The 26892-nt window shown below is 43.9% G+C and overlaps 1 protein-coding gene across 1 annotated transcript in view; it reads left to right on the forward strand.

The window, feature by feature from the left end:
• LOC137371955 (inactive dipeptidyl peptidase 10-like) overlaps nucleotides 1-26892 on the forward strand; it is a 939618-nt gene that overhangs the window by 502283 nt on the left and 410443 nt on the right. The gene's annotated exons all lie outside the window — the stretch shown is intronic.

The raw sequence follows: 26892 nt of genomic DNA on the forward strand, positions 1-26892 counted from the left end.
GATGAACATGACATTGCCTTACGATGAGGCTGCATGTCAGTAGTGGATGGTCAGATGGGGATGTGTGGAAGTGCATAGACAGAGAGGAATGGATGCACCTGCAAAATAAGTTGATATGAGGAGCGATGTGTTGGAGTCAGCTTGCAAAGGCAGAGCGAGGAAGTTAGGGTGATATGCACATCAGGATGTAGGGCAATCTGCCATTGCTCTCACCTTTCCTGCTCAGCTTGGGTTGATGAATGGCTTCTTGCATTGGATGCTGGAATTTGGCACCTCGCTTCTGCCGCTGACCTCCTCGACAACCCCCAACCACAGCTTCTTTGTGTTACCAGCAGGCTTCTCTCTCCTGTCCCTAGGGAACAGCATCTCCCTCTGGGTCCTTACAGCCCATGCAGCACACCCAGGGAAGTGTCATTAAAGTGGGGCACAGCCTTTCTCTGTCTCGGCTCTATTACACTCGTGCTTTGTTGCTCCGTAGCGACTCCAACTGCTTCCATGTTTAGAATGTCCGCTTTTTTTCATTTGGTCATGAAATGTGAGCATTGCTGGCTAGGCCAGAATTTATTTCCCATCTCTAATTCCCTCGAGAATGTCGTGGCGAGCTACTGCTTTGAGCCACTACAGTCCATGTGGTGTAGGTAAACCCACAGTGCTGTTAGAGAGAGATTTCCAGGAATTTGACCCAGCAATAATGAAGGAGTGGCGATATAGTTCCAAGTCAAGATGGTGTGTGACTTGGAGGGGAACTTGCAGGTGGTGGTGTTCCTATATGTCTGCTGCCCTTGTTTTTCTTGATGGTAGAAGTTGTGGGTTTGGAAGGTGCTGATGAAGGAGACTTGGCAAGTTGCTGCAGTGCAGTGCATTGCCCATCTCTAACTCTCTTGAAAAGGTGGTGGTGAGCTGCCACTGTGCACTGGTGGTGAAGGGAGTGACTGTTTAAGGTGGTGGATGGGGGACAATACCTTCCATGACTTTGCTGATTGAGTGTAGACTCATGGGGCAATTAGTGCCCAGATTGGATTTGTCCTGATTTCTGTGGACAGGCCATACCCGGGCAATATTCCACATTGGCAGGTAGATGTCTGTGTTGTAGCTGTACTTGAACAGCTTGGCTAGAATCTCAGCTATTTCTGGAGTACAAGTCTTCAGTACTACAGCTGGGATGTTGTCAGGGCCCATAGCCTTTGCTGCATTGATTGCGTTCAACCATTTCTTGATATCAGATGGAGTGAATCATATTGGTTAAAGACTGGCATCTGTGATGCTCGGGGCCTCAGGAGGAGGCTGAGATGAATCATCCACCTGGCACTTCTGGCTGAACATGTTTACAAATGAAACAACCTTGTCTTTCACACTGATGTGCTGGGCTGCACCATCATTCAGGATGGTGATGTTTGTGGTGCCTTCTCCTCTGGTTAGTTGTCCACCATAGTTATCCACCATCATTACGACTGGATATGGCAGGACTGCAGAGCTTTGATTTGATCCGTTGGTTGTAGGATCATTTAGCTCTGTCTATTGCTTGCTGCTTCCGCTGTTTAGCATGCATGTAATCCTATGTTGTAGCTTCACAAGGTTGGCACCTTATTTTTAGGTATGCTTGGTGCAGCTCCTGGCATGCTCTCCTACACTCTTCATTGTACCAGAGTTGGTCCCTGGCTAGATGGTAACTGTAGAATGTGGGATATGCCAGGCCGTGATGCTTCAGATTGTGGTGGAATGCAATTCTGCTGCTGCCAATAGCCCACAGCACCTCACAGATACCCAGTTTTGAGCTGCTAGATCTGTTATGAATCTATCCCATTTAGCACGGTGGTAGTGCCAAAGAACACAATGGAGGATGTTTTCAATGGGAAGACGGGACTTTGTCTCCACTAGGACTATGCAGTGGTCACTCCTCCCAATACTTTCATGGACAGGTGCATCTGCGACAGGTAGATTGGTGAGGACGAGGCCAAGTAGATTTTTGTCTCTTGTTCGCTCTCTCACCACCTCCCGAAGCCCAGTCTAGGAGTTATGACCTTTAATACCCGGCTAGCTCCATCAGTAGTGGTGCTACTGAGCTACTCTTGGTGATAGACATTGAAGTTCTCCACCCAGAGTACATTCTACACCTTTGCTACTCTCAGTACTTCTTCCAAGTGATGTTCAACATGGAGGAGCACTGATTCATCAGCTGAGGAAGGGTGGTCGGTGATAATCAGCAGGAGGTCAAGAGTCAATGCTGAGGACTCCTAGCGTGACTCCAGCCCAACTGTATGCCATTGTGCCACCACTTATGGTGGGTCTGTCCTGCTGATAGTACAGGAAATACCCAGGAATGTGATGGTGGTGTCTGGGACATTGGCTGTTAGGTATGTTTCGGTGAGCATGACTATGTCAAGCTGCTCTGTGGAACAGCTCTCCCAATTTTGCACAAGTCCCCAGATGTTAGTGATGAGGACTTAGCAGGGTTGACCAGGCAATGTGTGCCTTTGTCATTTCTGGTGCCTTGGTCGATGCTGGGAAGTCCATCTGGTTTTATTCCTCTTCAACTTTTCTGCAGAGGTTTGATACAATGAGTGGCTTCCTAGGCCATCTCAGAGGATAATTAAGAGTCAGAGACATTGCTATGGGTCCTGGAGTCACATGTAGGCCAGACCAGGTAAGGTTGGCAGATTTCCCTTCCCTAAAGGACATTACTGAACCAGATGGGTTTTTATGGCAATCCGGTTGTTTTTTGGGCCAGGATTGTACAGGGCAGTAGTGGCCCCTTACACCAGCTGGAAAGTCAAGGTCAACACCACCTATGTAGGTCATGGATACCCAACTGCATTTTACATTTCTCAGGCAATTAATTGCCTGCTATCGAGGCTTCCATCCCTTTTCGGGACAAGGTCACGCCCCCCCACGAACTACTGGCCAATCGATGACTGGCAGCTCATCGGTCCCAGCAGTATCCCTGAGAGCGCTGGCCACTGCTGGGACTGCAGCAGGCTGGGAGCAGCCACGTTGGAGGAGGCCCCAGAATTAAAGTTGGTCTGATCAGGTAGATCCTGGAAAGGTAAGGGGGGCAGGGGCGGTTGTGAGGACAGGGGTGTGTCTTTCTGTAGGGGTGGCTCTTGCCTCCAGGGGTCCTTCCATGAGCCACAGGGTGCCCGATCAGGAGGCCACTTCCACCCCGCCCACCCTTCCCCCCAAGCCCACAAGGAGGCTGCCAGGGTATACCTGATGACCTCACCTGTGGTGAAGTGTCCACCAGCCGCTGGTGAAGTACTAGCAGCAGCGGGAAGTGACCATCAAGTGGCCATTAATTGACCATTTAAGTGCCTTAATTGGCCGAAGGGTGGGTGGGCCATCCGCCACCTTCCCTGCCATCGGTCAAATGCCAGTGTTGCTCAGAAGGCGATGGGCATGCCACCCGCCCCACCCCCTTCAATCATCTCACATGATTTTACACCCTCATAGCAACTCCCTAGGGCCCCGTAAAATCCCGGCAATGGTTACCCTTACTAAGACTAGCTTTTTATTCCAGATCTATTAATTCATTGAATTTAAATTCCCTCAGCTGACATGGTGGAATTTGAACTTATGTCTCTGAAGCATTAGTCCAGAGCTCTGCATTACTCGTCCAGTAACATTACCAGTCTGCTGCCATTCCCCATCCCCTGATGCTTAATTGATGGGGAACCTGGAAGTAAAATGGTAATGAGGTGACTGAGTTAAAAAGTCATTGACAGATGAACTGCACCTGCTTTTGGGTTTTCCATGTGCGATCAGCCCGCCATCTCTTTCCATCCCCACCCAACCCCCACTCTCTGTATGTCTGCAAATTAAAATACAGTCCCCTGTCTTCACTGACAGTGGGTGATATGGCTGATGCCCTTTCATAATATTGCACACTATTGAAGGGTTATGAAATGATCCAGGTTTATAAGACTGGAATTCACAGAAATGCTGGCTGTTTGCTTGCATTCATGTTTCAAAGGTACATGCACCACACAGGAATACGAATCACCCAGGGATTGAACTATTATTAGAATGCCTTTTTCAGGGCAATGGTGCTCATGATGCAATGATTCACATTTCCTTTTTCTGGTTGCATTCTGCGGTCAGTTGCACAACAGTCCTGATTGATTATTCTCACATATGCATTGGCAATTTCCTCCTCTTTGAAGTTTGGACAGCAGAAGTAATTTTATGTGCCCAAAGTGCCAGCAAGAAACTCTGCCCACCAGAAGCTCGTATCAGAAATTTGGGCATGGGAAGCTCACTGCCTAACTTCACCTACATTGCTGCCAGTAGATAAGGCTCTTTGTCAAAAGCACAGGCTCATAGATTTGATACCAGGTATCCTTTACTTCCCTATTCCTGTGTCTGTTTTTTATCCATTTCACTCTGTTTACTGAAAATATGCCAAGCATCTCTTTTTAGATTTCATTTGTGTTGGTTTTCCATCTGTTATTCATATTTCTCATTCATTATTCTCAATTTTGCAAAAAAAAAATTCTACATGATATTTTGGGATTGAAGTCAATGGAAAGTGAAATTAGGCAAGGTACAAAATGAATATCTGAATCAGATTCGGTCAGTTTCCCACTGGGAAGTTAGCTTAAAATTGCCTGTCAGTACATTTCCATTAAAATACTAAGGCGTAATAATTTTATTGAAGATGAAGTGGAATTTAAGGCTTGCAGCAATTCTTGGATCATTATGTGATGGGCATGACTGGAATCATAAGTTATATTCTAACTGGAGTTAATTCAATGCTACTGTAGTAAAACAGGGGACTGAAACCATGGCATTTGTTCTGATAGCAATAATTATAATGTGTGATGTATCCCCTACCTATTGCCATTATTTACTGAACTTCTGGACTGTATTTTTGTGCGATGCTGGCTTCTTCACTTTACCCATCAGTCTTTCATGATGATCTGCTAGTCCTAACCACGGAGTTGCCTGGAAACAATCAGTTTGAATGTTGCCCTAATGTGCCTATAATTTGTGTCAACTGTAGTAACCATCAGGTTGGTTGTAATTTCCACCGTGGTGAATTGTATTCCAGTCAAATTATTCCATCACAGCATGAATGTAAGAAACGGAAAGACTGATTTCTGAAATGGGTCTCTCAGTGATGTTCAATTTCTAAGTTTGATATGTTTCCTGAAGAAATAACTATTGTCATGCATGATATGATATATGTAGATGCATGTACTCGCTACATTAGTCAGAACAGTTTCATTCATTGATCCAGACTACTTAATAAAGCTGAATGAGCCTGAGGGATGAGATGAGGAGTGATTAGATAGACAGAAGCATTTAAGCTAGCCTTTGATGAAGCCACACTCAAAAAGAATATGCATGGTAGGAAAACTAGCTGACTTAGAATTGATTCCAACTATGGGGGTAAAAACACGAAGGAACAATGTTGTAAAAAAGGAGACAATTTAAAAATTACTAAGCAAGCAACTGCAACCAGTAATGCATCTTAATTGACAGGAATAGAATGCTCTGCACGTTGACTATTTTTATCCCAATTAAAATACTTGAGCTAATGATAATGTTTGCATAAAACAGAGATTTTGCTGTATTTGGCAATCTAATGATATAAGCAGCATATCGGTAATAACAAGTGTGCTTCAGCAAGTACGCTTCGAGCTACAGTTCCTGTTACTTTTGAAATTTTAGATATTATATTTGTCTCATGGTGACTGGAGTACAGGTAGTCAAATGTCAGTACTGAATTAGTCTCATGATATGAATTAAGTTTCATAATATTTAACTCCATTTTATATTGTGGCTATGTAGAAAACTTGGGGGTGAAATTAGGCTCTGTGACATTCATTGTTTGGGCATTTTGAGGTCTCTTAAACTGTCAAAATGGCATCTGTGATGCATGCGCACACTTCCAACAGCAAGTCCACTGGACGCAATATTTGTGCACATGAACCTAACAACCACTGGCAGCATGCAGAGCAGACAGATCATGACATCAATTGGTGTATAATGCTGATTGGGCAATAGATCTACCATTATGGAACTCCACACTCCAGCCTACGCCGTCTCTTAACCTCACCCAGCTGAATGCACGTTAAGCAGCACAAAGGACCCTCCACCAGCCCTTTTTAAAGGAATCATCAACTACTTAAAGGTTAGTTGCTGGTTGATTACTTCTAGTTCTTGTTATGAATCTACAAATTTTGGGTGCTTTGCCATACTTGTTTAAAGTTTCAGTAGTCTACAGGGGGTGGTCTGGATTTGTGCTGAAGTACTTTTTTGGTGACTTAAAAGGGTTGTTCTCAAGCCAGCTACTTCCAGACATGAGTGGCCTCGTGGGGCCTCCTTTCAGCATTGAACAAGACTGGCAGAATGAGAAGAGGCCATGCAGAATAGGAGCTGCTAAAAAATTGAATTGGAAGAAGGGCTGTCATCAGGAGAACATATCTACAGTGGGTGTTTACGGAGCAATTCACTTACCTGAACTTCAGTGACAACCAATGATCAGATGTTTGCATGCCACTAAAAATGTCATGACTAAAATCTGCCAACTGTTGCAACCACAATTCCAAACTTACTGCAAGGCATGGACTGCATTGCCTGTAGCTGTGAAGGTGACCATGGCACTGAAGTTTTATGCATTTGACTCCTTCCCATCTGCTGCTGGAGATATAAGAAACATGTCTCAATTTCCAGTGGACTGCTGCATAAAGGAGGTCACTGAGGTTTTCTTTTCAAAGAGAGACATTTCATCTGATTCCCCCATGCCAGAGATAAGCAGGCAGAGTGAGCACAAGGATTTGCAAGGTTTGCAGTCTTCCCCATGGTGCACGTGGTATTGACTGTGTAAGCCTCATGTGAACTTAGCCAGTTACCTGAACCAAAAGGGATTCCACTCCCTCAAGGTGCAACTGGTGTATGACCCCAGGCAATGCATCATTGAGGTCAATGTACATTATCCTGGTAGCAGTCATGATTTGCTCATTCTGCAACAGTCCTCTGTACCAGCTGTATTTCAACCACCACACAAAGCAAAGGGTGGCTATTGGGTGACCAGGGTTATCCATTCATGACATGGTTCATGACTCTGGTCCGGAACCCCCACACACCTGCACAGCAGATGTAATGAGAGCCATGCTGTCATGATACCACAAGGTATCTTATAGAGTAGACCTTTGGATCCTCAGTTTCTGCTCTCTGGACCTCTCTGGCGGAACTCTGCGGTACTCTGCTAAGTGGGCCTTAAGATTTGTTGTCGTATTCTGAATGCAGCACAACCTTGCCATCATGAGAGAACTGCCTTTGCCACCCCTATCAGATGATAAACAGAGGCTGAAGGTGGAGAAAGCGGAGGAAGACAGAAGAGGATGAAGAGGAAGGAAGACTGCAACCCAGACAGCCCCTTTCTGCCCAGGCTGTACGTGAACAAATAATTCATAAGTGATATCAGTAACCTCAACTCCAGTTCCCCATTCAACAATGGTCCAACACTCCTTACCTTTCCTGTCACTGATTATTGTATCACATAACACTCTGTCCTACAATGCAAAATTAAAAGCCAATATGCTTGTAAATGGAATCATGACATAGTGCATACAGAAATAAACAAATCACTTTTTTGCATTCCCTTAGTGCATCTTCCTTGTGCCTTTGTCTATCCTAATCTTCCTATGAGGTGCCTCCCCAGTGGCTACAGCATGAGTGGTAGAGGACTGCTGACTTTCAGTGGAGAAGACTGCAGATGGCCTTGGCGTGCAACCTCGATAGCTCTAGGCCCAGAAGGCCCAGCTGCAGACTCCAACATCTTGGCCTGGACTGTGTAGGAGTGGCAGGGGTGCGAGCAGAAATGCTATAATTCTGAGAGAGGACAGCATGTTTCTACTCCATGGAGTCACTGCCACTCTCCCAGAGCAGTGCCTAGGCATGTGCTGGCCTTCTGTTGGAGAATGCTATAGTGCTGTGATACCCTGGAGTCCCTTTGCATGATCCACAGCTATGATGGCAGCATTCTGAGCTTCCATGGTAGTGTCACGGAACTATATTTATTTTCTCCTCGGATTAAAACAGTGTGCCTTTAAGACAGAGAGAGAAGCTTTTGGATTTCTGTGGCACAGTGTGCCATCTGCACTTATTACCTAGACAACAGCAGGAGAGAGGGGTCACATGGTATGTTTCGATTTGACTGTGTGTCAAACTGGCAAAAACAGCTGAAACCAGTTTTGAGAGACACCAGCGAGTGTGCTACTGAAGAAAAGAACTATCTATTCTCTCTCAGCAGAAATTCTACAAGCAGCTACAGGCCAAGTTAATTGCCTAAGGAAGAAAAAAGCCCTTTTTTTTTTGAAGAGACCATTTGTATTGCTGAAGGTAGCAAAACTCCTTTTCTTTACTTCCAAGCCAGGAAGTATTTACTTCAACACTGAATCTCTCTTGACTAATTGTATTTTCTGGAATTCGCCGGTGGTCTTGATGCCTGCTGCAGCCAAAGTGTTTTGAATGCCTCTCTATTGGGGCGGCACAGTGGCGCAGTGGTTAGCACCGCAGCCTCACAACTCCAGCGACCCGGGTTCAATTCTGGGTACTGCCTGTGTGGAGTTTGCAAGTTCTCCCTGTGTCTGCATGGGTTTCCTCCGGGTGCTCCGGTTTCCTCCCACATGCCAAAAGACTTGCAGGTTGATAGGTAAATTGGCCATTAGCAATTGCCCCTAGTATAGGTAGGTGGTAGGGAAATATAGGGACAGGTGGGGATGAGGTAGGAATATGGAATTAGTGTAGGATTAGTATAAATGGGTGGTTGATGGTCGGCACAGACTCGGTGGACAAGAGGGCCTGTTTCAGTGCTGTATCTCTAAACTAAACTAAACTATTGAAGGACTGTTTTGTCAAATCTGTGTGAAGACTTTGAGAGATATTTGATTATTTTCAGACTAGGATACCTCACCCATCGAGAATATAACCCACATAGACTTACTTGTTTATTGACTCCGAAGAAACAGCTAATTTTTAAAAACATTTTTTTAAAGAAACCGGTTGACCATGATTTTTGAATGTATGTGTGTGAATGGGGGAGTTACGTTAAAATAAGAAGTTATAAGGTCTTTAGGAATGTAGGAGCAGGAGTAGGCCATTCAGTCCATCGAGCCGAGCCTGCCCTGCCATTCAATATGATCATGGTTGTTCATCCAGTGGTTAGCACTGCAGCCTCACAGCTCCAGCGACCCGGGTTCAATTCTGGGTACTGCCTGTGTGGAGTTTGCAAGTTCTCCCTGTGTCTGCGTGGGTTTCCTCCGGGTGCTCCGGTTTTCTCCCACAGCCAAAAGACTTGCAGGTTGATAGGTAAATTGGCCATTATAAATTGCCCCTAGTATAGGTAGGTGGTAGGGGAATATAGGGACAGGTGAGGATGTGGTAGGAATATGGGATTAGTGTCGGATTAGTATAAATGGGTGGTTAATGGTCGGTACAGACTCGGTGGGCCAAAGGGCCTGTTTCAGTGCTGTATCTCTAAATCAAAATCAAATCAAATCAAATCCACTTCAATGCCTTTTCCCCACATTATCCTCATATCCCCTTATGTCATTTGTATTTAGAAATCTGTTGATCTCTGCTTTAACCATACTCAATGACTGAGCTGCCACAGCCCTCTGGGGTAGAGAATTCCAAAGATTCATAACACTCTGAGTAAAGAAATTTCTGCTCATCTCTGTCCTAAGTGGCTTCCCCCTTATTTTGAAATTGCGTCCTCTGGTTCTAGGCTCCTATCAACCAGGAGAAGTATCTTACCTGCATCTATCCTGTCTATCCCTTTAAGTATTTTGTAGGTTTCAATGAGATCACCTCTCATTCTTCAAAAGTCTAGACAATACAAACCCAGTTTCTCCAATCTCTTCATAGGACAGTCCCGCCATCCCGGGAACAAGTCTGGTGAACCTTTGTTGCACTCCCTCTATGGCAATAATACCCTTCCTAAGGTAAGCGGACCAAAACTGCACACAGTACTCCAGGTGCGGTCTAACCAAGGTTCTATACAATTGAAGCAAGACTTCACTACCCCTGTACTCAAATCATCTTGCGATAAAGGCTAACAAACCATTAGCCTTCTTAATTGCTTGCTGCACCTGCATGTTAGCTTTCAGTGACTCATGTGAGAACATTAAACTTCTTTCTGTAATTCACCCACATTCTCAATGCTACACTCCTGGCATTGACGTCCATTATCTCTTCCCAGTGCCTTATGAACATGTGTCTGGAGAGCCTCTGGCTGCCCTGAGGATATAGAATATCTCTCCCTTCGATCTCCTCCACCAAGTCCACCAAGCAGCATCTGAAACCTTGGTGCACACTCTCTCCCATCGTCAGCAATTGTTGATTTTTCCACACCTCAATATTCAGAATGACCTCAGCAGCCACAATGCATCACCCTTTTAAGAAGCACAGGATAGCTTTAAGTAGCATTAGGCATTGACAATACCAGCCCCGCGCTGATGTGTGCAACCAGTGAACAGCATGGGGAGAGATGGCTGCATACAGAAATCATGAAGTTGGCATCCTGCCTGCAAATCAATCAATGAGTGTGGTTAATCCATGTGGGTTAATCCTCATCCATGCCTTTATTACTCCTAGAGTTGACTATTCCAACACACTCCTGGCCGACCTCCCATGTTTTACCCTCTGTAGACTTGACATCATACAAAACTCTGATACCTGTGTCCTAACTCACATCACATCCCATTCACATATCACTCTATGTTCCTGGTCAAGCACTGCCTTGATTTTAAAATTCTCATCTTTGTTTCAAATCATTCCATGACCTGCCCATTCCTATCTCTGTAATGTCCTCCAGCCCCACAACCCTTCGAGATATGTGTACTCCTTCAATTCTGGCCTTTTAAGCACTTGAGTATTTCCGATTTTAATTGCTCCACCAATGGTGGCTGTGCTTTCCACTGCTAAGGGTCTAAGCTCTGGAGTTCTCTCCCTAAAACTGTCCATCTCTCTACCAATGTTCCCTCTTATTTCCCGATGCTGTGCATTCGTTCCACTGCGCAGTCCGTGTGGCCACACATGCGCACACCTTAAGGGGCCATTTCTTGTGTGCAGCCTGTTTGTCCACAGCGCAGTAAGTTTCTGACTGCTGCATAGCCGCAGTATCACACAGCTTAGAGGGAACATTCATCTCTACCTAGCTTTCTGCCTTTAAGATGTTCCTTAAAACCAACGTCTTAGACCAAACTTTTGGTTATCTCCCTAACATCTCCTTTAGTTTAATTTAGAGATACAGCACTGAAACAGGCCCTTCGGCCCACTGAGTCTGTGCCGACTATCAACCACCCATTTATACTAATCCTACACTAGTTCCATATTCCTACCACATCCCCACCTGTCCTTATGTGGCTTGATGTCATATTTTGTTTCTCATACACCTGTGAAGCATCTTGAGATGTTTTATTAGGTTAAAAGTGCCATAGAAATACAAGTTGTTGTTGTTAATCGTGCATTGTGATCCCCACACTCATTTTCAGGGGTTCTCCAATTTAATTTCATTTCTTGATGATATAAAGCATCTTCCTTTAGTTAGTCTATATATGTATGGTATCATTTGTTTGTAAGAAATTTGAATGACCAACATTTGAGACAATAAATACAAATTCTGTGAACATAAGCTTAAATATATTTTTTTTATCACTTGCTATTATTTATCACTCAATTGTGTAATATTATCTTTACTACATTATCATTTTGTGTGCTGGCATGCCCACTAACTCCTGCTGGTCAGAATAAGATTCAAACTGAGCTTGAGTGGAAATTAATATCTTGCTTGAAGACCCATGAAAATGCGCAGCAGATTTCAAAATAGATGCTGATCCTTGGCTGCCCAATTTCTAAGTGACAAAGTTTGATTGAGAAAGGTCAGTTATGTTTTCCATTGTTTACAGAAGAATCACAAATCTCCTCTGGGGGAAGCGGTGCCATAGTGGTAATGTCACTGAGCTCATAATCCAGAGGACCAGACTAATGTCCTGAGGACACAGGTTTAAATCCCACTGTGGCAGCTGGTGGAATTTTCATGCAATTAATTAATAAAAATCTGGAATTGAAAGCTTGTCTCAGTAATGGTGCCACAAAATGATCATTGATTGTCCTAAAAACCAATCTGGTTCACTAATGTCCTTTAGGGAAGGAAATCTGCTGTCCTTACCTGGTCTGGCTTTCATGTAACTCCAGACGCACAGCAATGTTGTTAACTCTTAACTGCCCTCTGTAATGGCCTTGCAAGGCACTCAGTTGTCAAGGGCAATTAGGGATGGGCAACAAATTCTGGCCTTGTCAACGACACCCACATCCCAAGTAAGAATTAAAAAAAATTCTCATATCATAAATGTCATACCTGTTCACGTGATATGTTTCTTCTCATAAATATGTGATTTTGTCTACAGTTCTGCTGACAGCTGTCATATAATTTCCCTTTGCCTTTATTTGGAAATCATCCGAAGTATTAAAGTATTTTAATGCATATCCTGCCCTACCTGCTCAATATCAAAAGCAACGATTGGTTTATATCTGAAAACAAAAGTACAAGTTCTTGTGCAACCGTTTATGTGTCTGATCAATCTGGATTGTTCTAAAGCCATGCATCTGCTGTCATTTGAAGCCAAACCCGAATAATGTTTGAGGGAGATTGAGATATTTTCACATGAATGCTCTCTCATGCAGCTTCTCTTTCCCCCTGCCTTTACTCAACCTCATCATATGCATCAGCTCTTCTGTATACACCCACAGTCAACCTCTTGACCACTTACACAAGATTTTGCCATCTTTGAGTTAAAAGAAAAAAGAAAGACTTGCATTTATTTAGCACATTTCATGACCTCAGAACGCCCCAATTCACTTTATAGCCAAAGAAATACCTTTGAAGTGTAGTGACTCTTGGAATGTGGGAAATGTGGCAGTTAACGTGTACACAGCAAGGTCCCAAAACCAACAATGTGATAATGACCAGATAATCTGTTTCCAGTGATCTTGATTGAGGGATAAATATTGCCCAGAACACCGAGGAGAACTCCACAGCCCTTCTTCAAACAATACCATGAGATTATTTTTTACACCCACCTGAGGGGGTGGAAACGGGGATTTGGATTAACATTTTATCTAAAAGATGGGTGTAAAGATGAGTAATAAAAACAAATACAAGAAATTGAGAAGTGAGCAGTAATTTTATCAGATATAAGTTTGGACTGACTGTTACGAGCATGTGCAATTGTTCCCATTTGATTTTCCTCAATGTGCTGTGCTCAGGTGATACTTTAAACTCGAGCACTAAAGAGGAATATCAAACCTGTTATTTTTAGTTGTGTATACTGGCCAAAAAAGAAAATGGTGGTCAAATACAGTGCAATAACATGACTGGAGAAACTATGTTCATTTTGTGTTATTTTCCTATCCCAGCTTGGTGGGTTTAAAAACAGTGCATGGTTTGATTGGATGGTTTTGTGGTATTTGATTATTGGTGATTGGAGACTTTCTGACCTGGCTAGTGAACAGGATTGTTTTTTGAACTGACCAGTGGAATATTTGAACAAATCAGTGATATTAACAGATAAGTTATTTGAACCAGTCACATTTTATTCCCCTAGGAATGCATAATGTTTTCGAGGTGTGGTAGCTCTGAGATGTGGTGCCTTGAAGATGTATGATGTTATGGGTACCGAGTGCCTCAATGTTTTCCCTCCACCCCACTCCAACCCTCATGTCTACAAGGATGTCAGGTGGAGCACATTTGAAGTGCATTTTGCTGGACAAGTTTCTATTAGTATCGGCCTGATGTTCCTTGTGGTCCAACCTGGGCAGGAGTCTCTGACCAGAATTAAATGTGGAAATGTGAGCAATGCTACAGGCCTGAGAGGGAATAATGGCCACCAGATGCAAGGTCCTCTGACTACTATCAAGCCAGAGGTCCTGCAGGCCTAAGGATCCACTAGAGACCATTTAAGATGGATTTACATTTTTGGATCTGCTGGCCTTGCTGTCAGCTCCTCTCATATCCTACAAACTAAGAATAGCTAGGCACAAGGGCTACCATCAACACCAGACACAGAAATTTTGGGCTGCTGCTCAAGAACATAGAGTAAATGAGGTGGAAGATCTTGTTAGGCCCTTTACCTCCACATTTCTCTAGTTGCCCCTTGCTTGCCTCTGTTCCAAAGGCAAAGCACTCTGACCCCTTTTGCTCCTTTACTTGTTCCATTACTATCTCATTTTGCCCTGTACCTTCATCCCTTTTGTCACTTGATCTCTCCTGCCTTTCACCCTGTCACATACCTTCTCTTTTGTCCCTTCCTACCTCAGCCTCTGTACTTGCTTAACACCTGTTATATCTCTACCTTTTACCAGTTCTAATGAAAGGTCATCATCCTGAAACGTTAACTCTGTATCGCTCTCCATAGACCTGCCTGGTTTTCCTCATATTTTCTGTTTTTCAGTTTTCCAGTATCTGCAGTATTTTGCTGTTTTAACACTGTGGAATAAACTGTAGTCAACGTCCTGGCAAAGCTGAACATGTTAAATATCTCTAGGGTGTCGAGCTTCTCTCTAGCATTCAATACACTGTCAACAAGTCCTGTTTGAAGCTTGCCTATTTCCTAGAATCTTCTGTTCCGGTTTACTTAAGCTTTTGAACATTTTGTTTTACCAAAGGGTATACAGTTTATACAGTATTCAAATCAATTTATTAGATGTGCCTACTTTCAACAATAAAACAAGAGTTTGGCAGAGTTAAGTAACTAATGTATATACTGCTATAAGGCTCAAATTTTTACTGTTAACAATATGTGGATAATTTCCCTCCCCCTGCCACACCACCCCGCCCCCCCGCCCCCCTCCACTCTGCCTGACTTAACCTGACCCCATCCAAGTTCCAAGTTCAGGCCTTTTACATCGGAAAGGCATCACCCAGCAGAGACTTGCTGCCTGGCCGGGCCTGGCACCTGGACATGGGGAGGAAAGTCAACTGCTGCTGCAGGTTTGAGTGTCCTTGGGCTGCTATTAAAAAGCTGCTGCCAAAAGGCATTTATCCACCAATCATCACCTTCCTTCACCTGCAAAAGAAGGTACTTGTCTTCCACAATGCTCCATTGTTGCCACTCAGGTCCTGCCCACATCCTCTGATCTGAGTGAATCTGTGTGCAAGGTCGATGGTCCATTTTGGTCATGTCAATGGGATTACACTGTTTATACCCACCACCTCACCCAAGGTCCCAAGAAAATCATTAAACAATGCAAAGAGGGTGAATACCTGGCCCAGTGGGTCTCCACCCCTTCTTCCTCGACTTTGTGCCCTTGAAGTGTGTCATGATTGTATGTGTGGGCTTGAATATTACAGACTATATGGTACTTGGACGTGAGACTGAAAGTAACTCAATGTTTTGGGGAAAACACCTGACCTTGGGGTTGTTGTAAGGTCAGATAGGCATATGCTGCCGTAGTGAACAGAAATGTTTAATAAAGCTTGTTAAATCTTTCTTAAAGCTAAATCTGTGACTTCAATTGTGATTCTTCAGCCTGTGATGTGGCAAAGTGAACTTTCCCAAGCTCACAGCAGATGAAAATCCACCCCCTTGGTATGTGTTTTTATGGATTTACCAACAGAGATCCACAAAACATTTGTCGACAAATTAGTATGTTCATTGCAATAGCACTTCTTTAAATACAGAATTTCTAGTCTTTTACCAAAGACTTGAACAGAATCAAAACTTCTCACTTTGGAAAAAGCTACATAAAACTGTGCATATATAAAAACAGGTCTAAGAATTGAAATTTTGTCAGGATTCTGGCCTTCTGACTTGTTTATAGCCATAGACCGGGATTTAATGAGGAGACAGTGGCCCTGTCCACCAGCTGGAAAGTCAAGGATGAGCCTGCCTCCGCCAGCCCCGGAAGCCACAATGCTATTTTGCATGGCTCAGGCAATTAATTGCCTGAGGAGGTTGTGGCTTCCACTCCTATCAGGCAGGATAACCCACTTTTAAGAGCTGCTGGCTAATCAGAGGGTCGACAGCTCTTCATCCCCAGCAGCACCACCAGAAGTGGTGGCCACTGCTGGGACTGCAACAGTCCCCGAACCCAGCCAGCGATGGAGGCTGGAGAAGAAGGTAAGTGGGGTCGGGACTTGTCGGGGCCAATCAGCCAGGCTCTGGCGAGGGACTGAGGGGTCGTTTGGGAGGGCGGGTGGGATGGGGGGGGGGTGGCTAGTGCCTCTGGGTGGAGTCCTCTGTGGGGCACAGTGTGCCCAATCAGGAGTGTAAGATTTGATAAGATAGAGGTGTTTTTTACCCCCTTCTAAAGTGGGAACAGACTTAGCAGCACAAAGCTTGTTTGGAATCAGCTTTATTGAGATAAAGTTAAGGACAAGTTTGTTAAGTTTTCAGATAAACCATAGTCAGAAACTCAGGCAGTAATTAACAGTCTAACACAGATACTACCCGTATTAGAGACTTGACGGCAGAGCACACAACTCTTTCTCTCGCAGCTTTTGGCCTTCAGGTTTTTCGGTCGGTCTCACTCTCTCTCTCTTCTGTCTCTTGTTGTTCTCTGACACACAGTGCCAAAGACGAGACTCCTTTTATCCTGGCAGCTTTCCAGTTAACCCTCTCCTCTCCCAATCAGTGATTAGTCTTGTATTAAAGGATGCCTTTCTTAACCAACGAAGGATCGTTTTGTGATGGTTGCTAACCTTTCGGATTTGCGCAAGTAGTACCCATTTGTGTTGACTACTTTATCTCAATATTTTTACATTTCGAGGTTCCTTATCTCATTACAAGGCAAATCTACACAGAAGCTGTTTTTCACTGTCTGCTCTCAAGGTCTCACCCTTTTGCTGCAAGTAAGCATTTTAAAACTTAACATAATCTTCCAGAATCCCTCTGCCTTGCCATCTTGTCCATACTGTGCCCTTTTTCCTTCCACTTTCCACTTCATACTACAAATAAGGGTTCTAATAAAACTAAATGTTAGTTTATGATAATAAGTTAGTTGTTAGTTTATAATAGCTGGATTTTAACAATTAGTATTTTGGTTAATAACTTTTAGTAACCTGATAATCTTAAAGGAGGGACACCCACCAGCCCGTAAGGAGGCTGCTGGGTTTTACTGGGAAGCTTCCCCAAGTAGTGAAGTGACCATCTGCCATGGGTAAAATACCAATGTTGGTGGGAAGAAGCCCGTAAGTGGCCCTTAATTGGCCACTTTATGGGCCTCAATTGGCCTCAAGGCAGGCGGGCTCCCTGCCACCTTCCCCACTGCTGGTATAATACCAGTGGAGGTGGAAAAGCGATGGGCATGGCACTCTCCACCATCCCAGCCCACTCCTGGGGTGGTGGGAGGGCATAAAATTCCAATCATAGAATATGAAATTCTAATTGGGAACTGTTTCCTCCTGAGTTGAAAAGGCAGGGTTTACATCTGCTGGGCCCAATTTTTTTCGACTAATACGCATTCTGTTTCCATGAAATCTGCTTGTTATAATTTCAGTATCGATCATCAAAGAAAATAGCTTCTAACTTGCTAATCTTGTTCCAAGACAAAGCCTTGTTTAGGATTCAAGTTTCGTGACAACATTATAACTGCCTCTTCCTTGAGTCTAAGTTTGCGTGGTGGCATGCCCATTCGAGTTAGACTGTGCGGAAACTCTGGACGGTACAGACTGTTATCATCTTCTTCGTCAATGGTGATGTATTTTTTTTTTAATTCACCAGACAGCTTTTCTGAAATTTTTCATTCAAATCTAGTGAATTTTAATTTTGAGCTCAACGAATAGCTTTCAAATAATAAGTAGCATCAAATAATTGTTCCTGCCATTTTTCCGTGCTTAACCAATTCTATCATCCCATGCCATTCCTCCCCTGCCATCCTCTTTCTCCATGTCATCCTCTCCTTCTCATGCCTCCCTATCCCATTCTTTCCATCCCATCCCCATCTTGGGAATCGGGGGAAAACTTTCCGCAGGTTGTAGTCATGTTTAGCACAAAGGAAGATGGTTGAGGTGTTGGAGGTTGGAGATGTCAGCTTCAGGAATTTCTCAGGGTAATGTCCTAGGCCCAACCATCTTCAGCTGCTTCATCAATGACCTTCCTTCAATCATAAGATGAGAAGTGGGGATGTTCGCTGAGGATTGCACGATGTTCGCCACCAATCGTGATTCCTCAGATACTGAAGCAGTCCGTGTAGAAATGCAGCAAGACCTAGACAATATCCAGGCTTGGGCTGATAAGTGGTAAGTAACATTTGCGCCATACAAGTGCCAGGCAATGACCATCTCCAACAAGAGAGAATCTAACCATCGCCCCTTGACGTTCAACGGCATTACCATCGCTGAATCCCCTACTATCAGCAGCCTGGATGTTACAGTTGACCAGAAATGGAACTGCAGTAGCCATATTAATACCATGGCTACAAGAGCAGGTCAGAGACTAGGAATCCTGCAGCGAGGAACTCACCTCCTGATTCCCCAAAGCCTGTCCATCATCTACAAGGCACAAGTTAGGAATATGAAGGAATACTCTCCTCTTGCCTGGATGGGTGCATCTCCAAGCACACTCAAGAAGCTCAATACCATCCAAGACAAAGCAGTTCACTTGATTGGCACCCCATCTACAAACATTCACTCCCTCCACCACTGACGAACAGTGGCAGCAGTGTGTACCATCTACAAGAAACACTGCAGCAATGCACCAAGGCTCCTTAGACAGCACCTTCCAAACCCGCGACCTCTACGACCTAGAAGGACAAGGGCAGCAGATGCATGGGAACACCACCACCTGGAAGTTCCCCTCCAAGCCACACACCTTCCTAACCTGGAACTATATTGCCATTCCTTCACTGTTGCTGGGTCAAAATCCTGGAACTCCCTTCCTAGCAGCACTGTGGGTGTACCTACCCCACATGTACTGCAGCGGTTCAAGATGGTGGTTCACCACCACCTTCTCAAGGGCAATTAGGGATGGGAAATAAATACTGTCCTAGCCAGCAACGTCCACATCCCATTAACAAATTTTTTTTAAATCCTGCATGGAAACAATCTCTCCAGCTAGGGTAACTTTGTTGTTGGTCTCCCCTTACCTTCCACTGGCTTCTTTTTCTCCATTAACCGCCCCCTACCCCCAGTGCACCCTACCGCCAGCACCAACCAGCACCCGCACATGTGTCACATGCTTGATAAGGTCCAAACAACAGGTTAGTAAGCAAAATTAGAGCACATGTGATTGGGGGTAATATACTGGCATCGATTGAGAATTGGTTAATGGTCAGAAAGTAGGAATAAACAGGTCATTCTCAGGATGGCAAACTGTGACTAGTGGGGTACCGAAAGGATCAGTGCTTGGGCCCCAGCTGTTCACAATATATACCAATGATTTCGATATGGACCCCAAATGTAATATTTACAAGTTTGCTGGTGACACAAAATTAGGTGGGAATGTGAGTTGTGAGGAGGATGCAAAAAGGCATCAAGAGGATTTAGACAGGCAAGAAGAACATGGCATATGGAATATAATGTGGAAAAATGTGAGGTTATCACTTTGGTAAGAAAAACAGAAATGCAGAGTATTTCTTAGATAGTGAGAGATTGGGAAGTGTTGATGTCTAAAGGGACCTGTTCATAGGTCATTGAAAGCTCACATGCAGGTGCAGCAAGCAATTAGGAAGGCAAATGGTATGTTGTTCTTTATTGCAAGAGAAAGTGAGCAAAGGTATATAGAAGTCTTGCTGCAATTGTATAGAGCCATGGTGAGACCACACCTGGAGTATTGTGTACAGTTTTGGTCTCCTTATCTAAGGAAGGCTATACTTGCCATAGAGGGAATGTAACAAAGGTTCACCAGACTGATCCCTGGGATGGTGGGATTGCCCTATGAGGAAAGATTGAGGAGACTGGGGCTATATTCTCTAGCGTTTAGAAGAATGGGAGGTGATCTCATTGAAGCATACAAAATTCTTACAGGGCTCGACAGGGTGGATGCAGGAAGGATGTTTCTCCTGACTGAAGGGTCTAGAACCAGTGCATGCAGTCTCAGAATAGGCCATTTAGGACTGAAATGAGGAGGAATTTCTTCACACAGAGAGTGGTGACTCTTTGAAATTCTCTACCCCAGAGGGCTGTGGAAGCTCAGTCATTGAGTATATTCAAGACAGAGATCGATAGATTTGTAGATATTAAAGATATCGAGGGATATGGGGATAGTGTGGAAAAATGGCTTTGAGGTAGAAGTTCAGCCATAATCTAGTTAACTGGCAGAGCAGGCGCGAGGGACCGAATGGCTCCTGTTCCTATGTTCCAAATCTCCACGCGGCCCACATGCCTTCATGCGCACGAGGCACAGCCCATCAAATGAACTTGCAAACAGATGCGTCCCTTAAACGGTCCAATCAAAACTGTTCAGGCAGACAAAAGCTGAGTATTATTGATTAATGATTTTTAATGTTATCATTGGAGTAGTCATTGGTTTGGGATTGTTCTTAGTATTTTACTCAAAGGGTTGTTGGAGCATGGTATACTTTGTCACAAGCTGTACCTGAGGTAGAGACCATTGCATTTTTAAGAGAAAAGTGGGTAAATGTTTGAAGTGGAGGGAGAGACTAAACAATGGGAAAACAGAAGAGCAATGAGATTGGTTTTGGATTGCTCCAACAACGAGCCAGCACAGCCACAATAGGCTGAGTGGCTACTTAGGTATCAGCCTTGGCTCAGTGCGAATACTCTCACCTCTCTCAGAAGGCTATGGGTTCAAGACTCATGAAGAGAGTTGAGTCTATAATCTAGGTTGACATTTCTGTGTAGCACTGAGAGAGTGCTGCACTCTTAGTAGTGCCATTTTTTTGGATGAGTCGTTAAACTGAGATGGACATAAAAGATCCCATTGTGTTATTCAGGGAGTTCTCCTGATGTCCTGGCCAATATTTGTTCTTCCAACAACATCAGAACAGATTAGCTGATCATACCTCATTACTGTTTGCAGAACCTTGTGCTCAAAATTAGATGCTGTACTTTGCAGTAGTGACAAGACTTCAGAACTACTTCATTGGCTGTAAAATTCAGACTCTCAGGTCCCGCCATTTACAGGGAGATGGGGAGGGTGTGGGGAGAGTGAGAATAGTTGGGGAACACATCGAGGTCAGGGACTCTGAGTTCCTGTCAAACTTAATTGGCTGGGTTTTAAGAGCCCGCCATCGTTCTTGGCGGCGAGCTCAACGCCTTAGAGCAGCGCGATCTGTCGCGAGGCAGCTCATTTAAATGGCCAGGGCGGCCCGCCCCCCCCCCCCCCCCAATCATGTGAAGGGAGTGGGCTGTCCCATGCCAGCAATGGCGCAGGTTCCTGTGTGCAGGGACTGGTGCAATTTTTAAATGGCAGCCAGCCTGCCAGCATATTTAAATTTTTAAAGATACACCCAGCCAAATAAATTTCCATCACCCCTTTCCCACCCCTCAATGCCAATTGCATTAACTATTTACCCTTCCCCCCCCAAAAAAAACACTTACTTTTTAAATCTGACCTCCCCCTCCCACCCCAGACTGCACAAAATTTAAAACTCACGCCTTCCCACCATCCCCTACACTCATTACCCCATTCGCCACCACACTGGAAATCTTAACTCCTCCCCCCTCCCCACCAGTGTCACGCCGGCTTTCCCCAGACAGGGAATTGAAGGCATGGTAGTGCCAGCAGCTGCACTGAGGATCGCGGTAGGCCCGGAAGATTCAATGTAAGTTCATTTAAATTTATTAATCTCATTAATTTAAATATTGAAATTGAGGTCCCGTCGCCCAGCGGGGGGGTGGGGGGGTGGCCACCACGGATCCTTGCCATCACCGGGAAGATCGGGCTGGGCCCTCCCGGCGTCGAGCTCCATGGCAGGCCTCTGCCATAACCATCTTCCGATCCCCCTGCCACGGAGCCCGACATCGTGGACTTGGTGAAATCCAGCCCAATGTATCTCATTATAATTTTTTCTTCTACTTCCTACCCAGCAGCCACCCAGCCTGTCAAAGCAGCAGCAGAAATGTGGAACCAGGGACATTTGGGGGCAGTCCCCAGCAATCAAAAGGGGAGAATTTAGTAGATTGGGGAGTAGTGCTGTGTTTGTAGCATGAAGAGGACTTCCATGCTTGGTGGAGTGGTTGGGGGTTTTGTTCGGGGGAGGTTTGCAATCAAAGCAGGGAGGAGAGACAGAGACCGCGATCAGTGCAATGAAAAGCTTCTTTATGTTGTCTGATGCAACATAATTGAGATGCATGGAGTGTTGCATTAACAAAGTGAGACTGGCTTGTAGTCACATGACTGTATCCTGGTACTCAGCTCATTAGCATACTAAGATCTTAAAGGTGCATTACTCTTAAAGGCAATCACACAACAATCAAAGAAGGGAGGTCAAAGGCTTTCTTAAGAGCGGGGAGAGCATCCCTACTCTTCCTGGCCACAAGGAGTGTTGTAAATGGCACTTACTTTCTGGAGCCAGCACTCCCATTTTCTTTCACCGGCGGCTTTCCTGAGCTCTGGGAAACCTGCGTGGCAATTGATAAGTTTATGTCAGGCTGCCAATTGCACTGAGAGCCTGATTTAAATATGTTAATGAAGTGTCCCATTTCTCCAACATGGGAAACTCAAGCACCATAAAAATGGCAGCAAGTGCACGTGCGGCAGGTTAGTGTCACATTCCACATCAATGTAGGAAGTTTCATATCAAAGTCTATAGTTCTAATAATAGTAGGCAGATGTCATCGTTATACTGAAAGGAATTACAACAACAACTTGCATTTATATAGCGCCTTTGACAAAGCAAAAGGGCCCAAGATGCTTCACAGTTGAATTATTAAACAAACCACCAAGTCACATGAGATATTAAACTACAATGAAGATGTGAAAATGTCCCATGAAACATCTGAATACATATAAAAGAGAGACATGGGTGTTGTCAATAAGCATTGTGAATATACAGCAGCAAACCAACAGAAGAAAAGTAGTTTCGTTTTTGCATTTTTTAAACTGCATTGGATATGTTTAGTTTAGAGATACAGCACTGAAACAGGCCCTTCAGCCCACCGAGTCTGTGCCGACCATCAACCACCCATTTATACTAATCCTACACTAATCCCATATTCCTACCACATCCCCACCTGTCCCTATATTTCCCTACCACCTACCTACACTAGGGGCAATTTATAATGGCCAATTTACCTACCAACCTGCAAGTCTTTTGGCTGTGGGAGGAAACCGGAGCACCCGGAGGACACCCACGCGGACACAGGGAGAACTTGCAAACTCCGCACAGGCAGTACCCAGAATCGAACCTGGGTCCTTAGAACTGTGAGGCTGCAGTGCTAACCACTGCGCCACTCTGCCGCCCACAATCATAGAATCATAGAATGGTTACAGCACAGACGGAGGCCATTTGGCCTGTCATGTCCCTGCTAGCTCTCTGCAAGAGCAACTCAGCTAGTCCTACTCCCCACTCTTTCTCTGAAGCTCGGCACTTTCTTTCTCTTTAGGTGCTTGTACAATTCCATTTTGAAAGCCACAATTGAATCTGCCTCCATCACACTCTCATGCAGTGCCTTCCAGATCCTAACCACTCCCTGTGAAAAAAGAAACTATCCATGTCATGCTATGATTATACTGCTTATGCAGTATTAGCATTAAACATAGTAGTGGAACATTGGGATTTTCCCAATGTTTATGTGGAAGGTACATTCAAAAAGTACCCATGAAAATCAGCAGCAACTTTGAATTGAGTTTGTTAAAAAAGCTTTGAACCCTCAAATGGTAGAAGAATAAGGCAATCATTTATATTCCCAAGAAAGAAATTACTTAAGTATAAGTTTGTATAAAGTCACTGAAGCGTTTTGTAATTAAATGGGCTAGATGCATCTTTTTTTGCAGGATTGTAACTAAATGTTCGCTGTTCATGGCGAACACAAGAAATAGGAGCAGGAGTAGACCATATGGCCCATCGAGCCAGCTCCACTATTCAAAACAATCATGGCTGATCTTAGGATTCAACTCCACTTTCCTGCCTGCTCTCCATATCCCTTAATTCCCTGAGAGACCAAAAATTTGTCTATCCCAGCCTTAAATGTATTCAGCAATGGAGCATCCACAACCCTCTGAGGTAGAGAATTCCAAAGATTCACAACCCTTTGAGTGAAGTAATTTTTCCTCATCTCAGTCTTAAGTGATCGACCCCTTATCCTGAGACCGTGTCTCCGTGTTTTTGTTTCCCCGATAAGTGGAAATAAAATCCCTCAGTGTCTCCCCTATCCAGTCTCTTTAGAGTCTTATATGTTTCAATGTTCTCTCATTCTTCTAAACTCCAGAGAATACAGGCACAATTTACTTAGTCTCTCATTATAGGACAACCCGCTCACCCCAGGGACCAATCTAGTTAACCTTCACTGCACTGCCTCCAGTGCAAGTATATCCTTTCTTAAATGTGGAGACCCAAACTGCACACAGTTTGTGCTCTCACCAAAATTCTGTACAATTGTAGCAACACTTCCTTATTCCTGTTCTCCAATCCCCTTGCAATCAAGGCCAACATGCCATTTGCCTTCCTAATTGCTTGCTGTACCTGCTTATTAAGTAGTGGTATGTATCTTTTGTCAATACACAATGAATTAAATGTAACACCAGTAAAGCACCACATGAAGCAATTATTAGGGTGGATCCAACTAAATTATACCAATCTGCAATTTTCTAAATGGAGTTCATTCCTACTTTTTTTCACTATAAGTTGGAATTGAAGTAGATTTCAATCATCAATGACAAGCAGAAAAATATGCTTTGGCTATTGATTTTTAAAGCAGTGTAGAGAGAACAGGATAACATGAAGAAAATGCCACAGGATGACAAATTGACCTTCCTGAAAAATTTACAGTTCAAGATCCAACTGCTTAGCATTAAACCAGTAGTAGTATTTGCATTGTTTTTGGCTCAGCAGCGACAAAGTTACTGATACATGTCATTTGTTAACTCCTGACCCCTTTGATAGCCCTGTATCACCTGCAGCTGTGAAGTTAACAGTAACTGTGAATTTCTATTCCAGTCACCAGGGAGTGATTACATTGGTATCTCAGTCTACCATGTCAAACTGCATCCAGGAGATCATGGGTGAATTGATAATGATGGTTTCCAGACTTATATCTTTTCTGAAATCTGATGAGCAACAACTAGCTGCACAGCAATGATTTCACACAATTGTGGGGTTTCCATGAGGAGGTGGTGTATTTAGATCTATGAATGTATTTTATCAGCCCTCTAGGGATGGGCAGTGAGGCGAAGGGGGCCCATAAAATAGTGATGGAGGTGGGGGTTGCCTTCCCGACGTCATTCAATTTTGCAGAATTCCAAGGTGCAGAGGGATTTAGATGTTCTAGTGCAAGAGTCACAGCAAGTAATAAAGAAGGCTAATGGAATGCTATGCTTTATTACAAGAGGAATTGAAAATAAAAGTAAGGATGTTAAACTTCAGTTATACAGGGCATTGGTGAGACTACATCTCAAATATTGTGTGCGGTTTTGGTCTCCTTATTTAAGGATGGATGTAAATGTGTTGGAGGCGGTTCAGAGGAGGTTTACTAGATTGATACCTGGAATGAGCGGGTTGTCTTATGAGGAAAGGTTGGACAGACTGGGCTTATTTTCACTGGAATTTAGAAGAGTGAGGGGAGACTTGATTGAAGTATATAAGATCCTGAACGGCCTTGACAAGGTGGATGTGGAAAGGATGTTTCCTCTTGTAAGTCCAGATCTAGGGGGCACTGTTTTAAAATTAGAGGTTGCCCTTTTAGGGCAGAGATGAGAATTTCTTTCTATCAGAGGGTTGTGGGACTTTGGAACTCTCTGCTTCAGAAGGTGTGGAGACGGGATCATTGAATATTTTTAAGGCGGAGGTAGATAGATTCTTGTTAGGCAAGGGAATCAAAGGTTATTGGGGGTAGATGGGAGTGAGGAATTCGAAACACTAACAGATCAGCCATGATCATATTGAATGGCGGAGCAGGCTAGAGGGGCTGAATGGCCTACTGCTCCTAATTCATATGTTCATATAAATTAAGTCTGGAAACCTGAAGCTATTGTTCTGCTGCTTGGATAGATCATGCAGTGTTCTACAGCATCAACCACAAAAAATGTACAATCTCCTTCCAAGTTATGCTTGAAGTTGCACAGTAACACAATCGGTCAAGTGAAGAAAAATATCTAAAGATCAAAGTCTGAAAATAGCAGAATGTCAATTGTTTTCCATAATGAGAATGATCCCCAACATAAACTTAAACACTTACCAATGTTGATTCCAGTAACCTATTCCTAGACAGATTCAAATTAGTTTGAATCCATCACCTTTATTTTTTTAAAGCATGAATTATTCTTAGTAAATTGTGATGTAAATTGTAACCAAAATAGTTGTGTCACTAGAAGTAGAAAGCCAATATTTGAGAACTGAATAGTTGATCAAACATTGTCTCATGAAGACCCCCAACTGCCAAGAATAAGGCATATTAATTTAGTCATGTGAACATTAATTTTAAACTGTTTCTGGAATGAAGAAATTACTTGTTTAAAGAGATCACCAGACACTTGGCTGGAGGACAATTGCATACTCAGAGACAGTGCTTGGAGAGACAAAAGAATTGCTCACTGATTTAATTAACAGAGATTGGGCTAGGCGATGGTGATCCACATCTTATCAGGGTAAGAGACAGCACTACATGTCCCCACCAAGAGCTTTGGAATCCACAAACACAGGTGTAGTTAAGCCAGCTGGTCACATGACTAACTGGCTGGTCCAAACTTTTTGGAACGAGACACAGGACAGTTTGAAGTCAGACGGCAGAGTGCAACTGAACCTGGAACAAGAGAGCCTCTCTCCTGG

This window comes from Heterodontus francisci, chromosome 7 (assembly GCF_036365525.1).
Source record: "Heterodontus francisci isolate sHetFra1 chromosome 7, sHetFra1.hap1, whole genome shotgun sequence".
Classification (NCBI taxonomy): Eukaryota; Metazoa; Chordata; class Chondrichthyes; order Heterodontiformes; family Heterodontidae; genus Heterodontus; species Heterodontus francisci.